This window comes from Moschus berezovskii, chromosome X (assembly GCF_049115385.1).
Source record: "Moschus berezovskii isolate FMDL1 chromosome X, NW_MosBer_1.0, whole genome shotgun sequence".
Classification (NCBI taxonomy): Eukaryota; Metazoa; Chordata; class Mammalia; order Artiodactyla; family Moschidae; genus Moschus; species Moschus berezovskii.
In genome coordinates this window covers 151,204,577-151,213,293 of record NC_142488.1, presented here as the reverse complement: position 1 = coordinate 151,213,293, position 8,717 = coordinate 151,204,577, and the positions used below count along the sequence as shown (strand labels likewise).

Here is an 8,717-nt window from a genome sequence, read left to right as displayed (position 1 = left end):
AGGAGACCACCCCGCTTACGGCCGACATGTTGTGAGGTGGTGGCGCGGGTGTCTGAAGGACGGTTTGGCCGAGGTGGTGGCATCGGGTGCTGGTGGTGGTGGCGGCGGCAGCGGGGGCTCCGGTTCTGTAGAGCCTTGCCTGCTATGTGTCCGCCCTGTTCCACGGCCAGACCAGTGCCCCTGGACCTTGCCTCTGCTCTGCGCCGTTGGGGAATGGTTAGACGACAGCGCACGCCTCTCTGAGGAGACACGAAGGGGGTTCTCCAGTGCTCACATTCTGGACCACTTTGCCTTCCCGTCTCCGACGTGGGCAGTGCTGTCCCCAGAATCCTCAGCATCCCCCCCACTCCAACTTTGCTCCCAACCTCGCCTTAAATCCTTAACACACACAGGTGTTCCCCTCTCTCTCCAGCCACCCCGGCCCCTTAATTTTCTGCATGCTCATCTCAGAGGGACACCTGGATCGCTCTCCGGGGGCGGCCTTTTGAAAAATCATCGTGGACCAGAGTTGAGGAGTTTTTAAAAGTCGGGGCGCGAGAGATGAGCTGCGATGGTGTCCTCATCTGGCAACGATGATGATCTCACTATACCCAGAACTGCTATCAATAAGATGATCAAAGAGACTCCCCCCAATGTCTGGGTGGCCAACGAGGCCCGGGAGCTGGTGGTGAACTGCTGCACTGAATTCATTCACCTTATATCTTCTGAAGCCAATGAGATTTGCAACAAATCGGAAAAGAAAACCATCTCGCCAGAGCACGTCATACAAGCACTGGAAAGTTTAGGCTTTGGCTCTTATATCAGTGAAGTAAAAGAAGTCTTACAAGATTGCAAGACAGGAGCATTAAAAAGAAAAAAGGCCAGTTCTCATTTGGAAAATCTTGGCATTCCCAAAGAAGAATTATTGAGACAGCAACAGGAATTATTTGCAAAAGCTAGACAGCAACAAGCGGAATTGGCCCAACAGGAGTGGATTCAAAGGCAGCAAGCTGCCCAACAAGCACAGCTTGCTGCTGCATCAGCAAGTGCATCCAACCAGGCAGGATCTTCTCAGGATGAAGAAGAAGATGATGATATCTGAAATTCACCAGCTGAGTTTCTGTTTCCTCTAAAATGTTTTTCCCTGCACAAGAAAACAGTGAAAAAATGCTTCCCTGTAATTTTGCATCTTGGTGGACTTGCCATTGGTATTCTAGGGATATCTGCTGTTAAGTTTCATCTCTTGTGTGCTATTCATGTAAAATCTGTCTCTTTGAACTGTTGAAAATTTGAGGTTCGGTATAATATCAAGTTTGAATTTTAAATGGTGTTTATGAAATTTTAGATAGCACTGAGTCTGTTTGATCAATAAAGTGTTACAGAAAACTTCAAGTTTATAAAAATACAGTGAAATTTATCCAGAAGCTCTAAATCTGCATTTGCATTTCCTCTGCCCTTTGAACTAAATTAAAAATTGGGAATTTTAAATTATTGGGGGGAGGTGCTGTGTGATATAGTAGACATTAGATAAGGTTGGTGAAAAAACAAAGCTCGGTTTTGCAGTATCTGGATTTTGTCTTTTAAAATGAGTATATCTATACAGGCAATAAACATACATGCTCAGATAAATATACTCACTTTAAAAAGATCTCAAAACAAGGCATTCATAAACTAGGAAGGAGTATGTTCAATAGTAGTTGTAAAATTTGGTAGGTTATATTTTCAATTTTGTTTTTATTTTATGTAGAGTTAAAAACTTAAGTTTTATTATAGCATAATTCATCTTCAGCTACACTATGACATTTCAAAGACTGCCCAGTTTTGAGGACTGTCATGATTCTTAGTATTTCACTCCAGTAATCATTAATAGTATTACTTGCTTAGCCCATCTTGGGAAACAATTGCTTAGGTTGCATTGGTTGGTTCACGAATAGTAAGACCTTTCCTAGGGGAAAGAAATGACAGTTAATGAGCATGCTTGTTATAAGAGGGGATTCTTTTTGTAATTTAACTTGTAGTTATATTTTCCTTGTTGTTTGTCTTTAGCATTATTTTACAGTTTCTTGATTAGACGGCCTAGAGTGTCCAGTACTTCCTTTGAAATGGCATCATTATCTCCATCATAATTTAGTGATAGCTTTAAAAAAGGATTGGTTTTGTTTTGGTTAAGAAAATGTGTCATAATTGATTAGCCCTATATGAAACATAAATAATTTTCAACTGCTTGTTAAAAGGGAAAAGCTTTAATTTTGTTCTAATAAGTAAAGTATGATAGTGATTTTTATAGGAATCCAGTGTTTTGAAGAACTGGCCTATTGTGTTTATATTTTGGAAAAAAATTGAAAAGCCACTTAAAATAGTATGAAGTAATCTAAATTACTATGTCAGTTGCCAAATCTTTTAAATTTGTGTATTCACTAGGTCTAAAGATAGATTGTGGCTGCTAGAATTCCAGTTTTACTTGAAAAGCTAAATAAGTCAAGTGTACAAGTATTAGATTTCTTAATGATCACATTTTGCAGTTTTAGAAAAAGTAAAATATTGTTACACATTTACTAAATACACTTCTGCCATGCCACAAATAGGTTAATCCTACTGAGTGTTTTGAGTTAAAGTTGATACTGTATCCATGAGTGCTCTTGAACAAGATAGAAGGGATTTTTTTTTGTTTCCTAAGCATTAAAAAAACTCCCTTTATTTTTATACGAGATACATTTGAGAAAAGGCACACACAGAAACCACTTTTTCCAATAAGGTCTTCAATAACTGAGTGTTAAGTACGCCTGCTGAAGTCCTTCTTTGCATTATCTAAAAACAAGTAATTTGAAAACTTGCAAACCATAAAAGGCAAGCTGTTGGAAGATGAAAAACAAAAAAAGAATTATTACACCTTATTCAAACAAGGTTAATAATTTTGCATATTTACTTTAGAATTTCTTCATAGCACAGAAGCTAAAAAAATTATAAAACCACTGTCATGCTAGTGAGTACCCTTATTTGTGGCAACACCTAGTTTTAAATATCTATTTACAATGAAGCTGTTACTTTCCTTCTTTTCCTAAACAGATCCAAACTATTATTGTCTCTGCTATTTCATAAGCACAAATCAAATCTAGTTTCTCATCTCCTCTCAGAGTTCTACATTAAATCCCAAGCTTCAATGAAAAAAAACATGATTTCCCAGACAATTGCAGAAACCTCCTTAAAGTAGTGAAGAATTAGAAAATACAGAAAAATGAAGACAGTTTCATCTTACACATCTAAATGGGGATGCCAGTAATGACAACAACTCCAACAAAAGTCAAGAAGGCGTAATCTGAATATTCACCATTTTAATAAAAGAATATGCCGAAATCTTAAAGGTGGCGCTCTGTCCTCAAGTCACCCGATTGTGACTCACTTTTGCAGACTGTATGGTAGGAAATAACTGTTACTTTTCAAAGATCTTTGCACTTACACCCAAGCCAAAATCAGGACAGAGATCCACCCTTAATTACAGCAATTAACTCTCTCATGCAAAGCAAGGTAGAAACTAAAACGTCCCCCTGAAATCATGGCTAAATAAGCCCACTTCATATACAAGTTCTCAAAGGCTCCCTTTAAGGAACATGTTTCTATTTACTTCAAATCTAAACTCACCAGGACAAAAAAAGGAAAAGAAGGGGGGGTGGCAGGGGAACCAAATGAAACGCTCAAGTATAAAAAGCAGATTCTCCTCCAATCCCTTTAATTCCCCTCAATCCGCCTCTGCCACACACAAGGGCAGGGAGTCTGGGGAAGGCTGGCAGCAGGGCGAGCGGTGAAGGCCCTTCATTCACTCACGTGCGTTACTATCCAAAGGGTTACACACCCTCTGCCCGACGAGAGCCTCACACAAAGCAGAGCCTCACAAGTACTTCTTCTTATAAAATACACCCACGCTGAACAAGAGCTTTATTTTAAAATAAGACTGTCCTCAGGTAGGGGAGGTTAAACACAGCAAAGCCTTCCATGTTGAAAGGCAGACAGTCCAAACAGATGCATATACCTACACTCCGAGGAAGACAAATCCATAGAACTAATTTATCACAAACAGCAATGGATACCAACTGGGGCCATTAGATTATTAAGAAACCCAGAAAAGTACCGTGCACAGAGGCCCGAAGTGGCTGTCTGCTGCACTCCCACCCGAGGAAGGGCACAATTACGCCTGCAGAGGAGGATCAAGGCTTTCGCTGGTTGAAAGACCACCCTGGCACCTCTGGCCCGCCCTGGCACCGCTGCACCGTACAGGATTCGGGCACTCCCGGCGTTGCCAGTCCCGAGACGCACTCCTGGCGTCTGCCAGGTGCCAGAATCGGCGCTGTCCGCGGAGCACCCGGCCTTCAGGATCCCCGCCGCGCCGCCCGGCCCTCCGCGTTCCGCCTGGCCTCCCCCGCAGGTGACCTGCCCAGCCGCCCCCGCCGCTGGCGGGCGGCGGCCGCGACTCACCTCGCCCGGCAGCAGGAACCATTTTCCGAAGGGGAAAGAAAGGGGAGGCTGCAGGAGGGTCGGGGGAGAGCGCGGTGGAAGCTGCGGGAAGCGCGGAGATGGAGGGCTCGCTCCTCGGCTCGTCCGCAGGCGGCTCGGAGCACTCGGGGCGCCACGCGGAGGATCGGCTGTACCTCGAGGAGGAGGTGACCGCGCAGCCGAGAGGCTCGGCGTCCACCAGCCTGGGCTCCCTACTCACGCTGCACTGCGAGGAGGCGGCAGCGGCGGAGGAGGAGGCGGCGCCCGGGCCGGCCCCGCCCAGAGCCCGGCAGCCGCCCAGTGGCCGCCCGCGTCCCCGCAGGACACGCCTCCCGGGCTCCGCAGAGCCGCACGCAGGGCGCGCCGCGCTCAGCACGGGCAGCTCCGCCCGCCTCGAGCCGCCGTCCGCAAAGGCAGCGGCGGGCGGGGGTGCAGCCCCCTCGCTGAACAGCGCGGCGCGACCCGCTCGGGGCGGGAGCCGCAGCCCCCGGGGAGCCGACCACCGAGCACGAGGGGGGCTGCGCGAAGCTTCATGCAGGGGCCCCGCTGCACCGGGTGGCGCGCAGGATTGCCGGGGGAGGCAAGGGGAGGAGGACGCTCACCCGTTCCGGTCTGGCGCTCCCCGCTCTCCACACCCTCTTGCCTCCCGCTCCACGCTGGCAGCGCAGCTGCTGCCGCTGCCACTGCCGCCGCCGCCGCCGCCGACGCAGCTCGAGCCGCCGCCGCTGCCGCCATGGCTAGGCGCGGTCACGTGACGCGGCCCGCGGAGAGCCTGGGGGCGGGCAGGCGCGCGCGCGCGCGCGGGAGGAAGCGCGACTCGGACGGAGACTGGGAGTCGAGCGTCGCGGAGAGGGCGTTTAAGGGGAGGACCCGGCGAGCGCGTTCCCGGCTGCCGAGCACGCGCCCGGCGATTAGAACTTGCCGCGCGGTGGGGCAAGGGTGGCCGGAGTGAGGGGCGGGGGACTCGCGCCGCCGCGCGCCTCCGGGATTTTTTTAAGTTGAAGTACCAAAGGTAGTCTAGTCTAAGAAATAATAAGTTAATAAGTGTTGGCTTTTCTAATTTGTACTGTAACATCCTTATACTTTCTATTTGAAGTATATCTTTTTCTTAGGAAAAAACGTAGATATTTTCCATCCTTTTTTTTGATGCAGAGTTCAGGTTAATATTTTACTGCATCTGATAATGTATTATATGTTCAAATCCTAGTGACTTTCATGTTGACATTCTTGTGATTTTCATATGCTGTATTCTTCAAGCAATAAAATCTGATGTCTTTTATAAGAGGAAATAAAAGACAGAAGTTCTTTGAATAAATGACTGAGACTAGGGGTGAGAGTAAATATATGAGCCAGGATAATCTTAAAGCATGACAAAGTAAAGAAAGGAAAGACAACTATCAAGCTGTCCAAACTGATAAAAATGAATGATGACACAGTTTTATCTGTATACACTAGAAAATAATCATCTGAAAAGGAATTTTTTTTTAAAATTCCGCTTCAATAATATCAACATCAATAAAATCTTTTGCCATGGATGTAACAAGGATGACAAGACTGTCACATTGGAAATTATACACGATTGCTGAAAAAATATCCTGAATACATGCAGAGATATTCGATAGCGATGGAAAGACTTAAGATGGCAATACCATGGATTGTATCTTCAATCTGAAATGAAGATTCAATATGGATTACAAAAGACTGAAAGGTCATTGCTGAACCACGAAAGGCGGCAGGATTCTTGTCCTCCAGAGGAGAAGAATTCATTCCAGGGCCAGTTGAAGAAGCTGGATTGCTCAGAGCTTTTGTGTCATAAAGTTTTATTAAAGTGTAAAAGAGATAGAGAAAGCTGCTGACATAGACATCAGACGGGGGCAGTCAGAGTAACCCCTGCTAGTCTTTAGCCAGATGTTATACAACCATTCCATTCAGTTCAGTTCAGTCACTCAGTCGTGACCGACTCTTTGCAACCCCATGAATCACAGCACACCAGGCCTCCCTGTCCATCACCAACTCCCGGAGTTCACTCAAACTCGTGTCCATCGAGTCAATGATGCCATCCAGCCATCTCATTCTCTGTCGTCCCCTTCTCCTCCTGCCCCCAATCCTTCCCAGCATCAGTCTTTTCCAGTGAGTCAACTCGTTGCATGAGGTGGCCAAAGTATTGCAGTTTCAGCTTTAGCATCAGTCCTTCCAATGAACACCCAGGACTGATCTCCTTTAGAATGGACTGGTTAGATCTCCTTGCAGTCCAAGGGACTCTCAAGAGTCTTCTCCAGCACCACAGTTCAATAGCATCAATTCTTCAGTGATCAGCTCTCTTCACAGTCCAACTCTCACATCCATACATGACCACGGGAAAAACCATAGCCTTGACTAGACGGACCTTTGTTGGCAAAGTAATGTCTCTGCTTTTTAATATACTATCTAGGTTGGGCATAACTTTCCTTCCAAGGAGTAAGCATCTTTTAATTTCATGGCTGCAATCAGCATCCGCAGTGATTTTGGAGCCCCCCAAAACAAAGTCTGACACTGTTTCCACTGTTTCCCCATCTATTTCCCATGAAGTGATGGGACCAGATGCCATGATCTTCGTTTTCTGAAGGTAGAGCTTCAAGCCAACCTTTTCACTCTCCTCTTTCACTTTCCTCAAGAGGCTTTTGAGTTCCTCTTCACTTTCTGCCATAAGGGTGGTATCACTTGCATATCTGAGTTTATTGATATTTCTCCTGGCAATCTTGATTCCAGCTTGTGCTTCTTCCAGCCCAGCGTTCTTCATGATGTACTCTGCATAGAAGGTAAATAAGCAGGGTGACAATACACAATTTGACGTACTCCTTTTCCTATTTGGAACCAGTCTGTTGTTCCATGTCCAGTTCTAACTGTTGCTTCCTGACCTGCATACAGGTTTCTCAAGAGGCAGGTCAGGTGGTCTGGGATTCCCATCTCTTTCAGAATGTTCCACAGTTTATTGTGATCCACACAGTCAAAGGCTTTGGTATAGTCAATGAAGCAGAAATAGATGTTTTTCTGGAACTCTCTTGCTTTCTCCAAGATCCAGCAGATATTGGCAATTTGATCTCTGGTGCCTCTGCCTTTTCTAAAACCTGCTTGAACATCTGGGAGTTCACGGTTCACATATTACTGAAGCCTGGCTTGAAGAATTTTGAGCATGACTTTACTAGCGTGTGAGATGAATGCAATTGTGCAGTAGTTTGAGCATTCTTTGGCGTTGCCTTTCTTTGGGATTGGGATGAAGACTGACCTTTTCCAGTCCTGTGGCCACTGCTGAGTTTCCCAAATTTGCTGGCATATTGAGTGCATCACTTTCACAGGATCTTTCAGGATTTGAAATAGCTCAACTGGAATTCCACCACCTCCACTAGCTTTGTTCATAGCGATGCTTTCTAAGGCCCACTTGACTTCACATTCCAAGATGTCTGACTCTAGGTCAATGATCACGCCATCGTGATTATCTTGGTCGTGAGGATCTTTTTTGTACAGTTCTTCCGTGTATTCTTGCCACCTCTTCTTAATATCTTCTGCTTCTGTTAGGTCCACACCATTTCTGTCCTATATTGACAGCCATTAGCAGTCTCCTAATGAAAGAAAGGCAATATCTCAGAGAATGGCACCAGGCCCCTCACCCACAACATGCTTTGAGGAACATTGACAGCAGGTGAGTCATCCTGGGCCATAAAATGATTGACATGAATCTTGAAGAAAGGCAGATTTCCAAGCAAATAAATTGTTTCATTAAGATAGATTAGGAGAACAAGTTATGAGTAAAACATACTGGTTTGTCAAGTCAGTTCTGAGCCTTAAGGGGGAACCGACCTGAAGACAGAGTCTAGCGGAAATACATTGTATATTAACACAGAGTGAGACAAATACTTCCTTAAGAAAAAAAATGCATTGCTTAGCTCAAAGTTTGAGAAAAGTTAAGTTCAGGAGTCATCATGTCAACACAGAACTTTCAGAGACACCTCTTTTTAAATTTGTATCGAGAAGGGGAAAAAAATGTAACAATGGTTTCCTCCAGCTGCTTAAGAGAGAGAGAAAAAAAACGTCTGACACTTGCAGCCTATTCCCTCTGTCTGGAGACCCCTGGCCTTCCTGCCTGTTACCCTCTAGAGGCCTTTAGGAAGCAATACACAAGCTGACCCTAACATACACGTGGAATGACAAGGGACTCCAAAGAGCCAAGACAATCCCGTGAGTCTGCACTTCAAAGGTCCTCTGGTATGCTG

The 8,717-nt window shown here is 45.6% G+C and overlaps 1 pseudogene; it reads left to right on the top strand.

The window, feature by feature from the left end:
* Positions 1-550: 550 nt before the first annotated feature.
* Positions 551-1,131, top strand: LOC148773551 (protein Dr1 pseudogene; annotated as a pseudogene).
* The last annotated feature ends 7,586 nt before the right edge of the window (positions 1,132-8,717 follow it).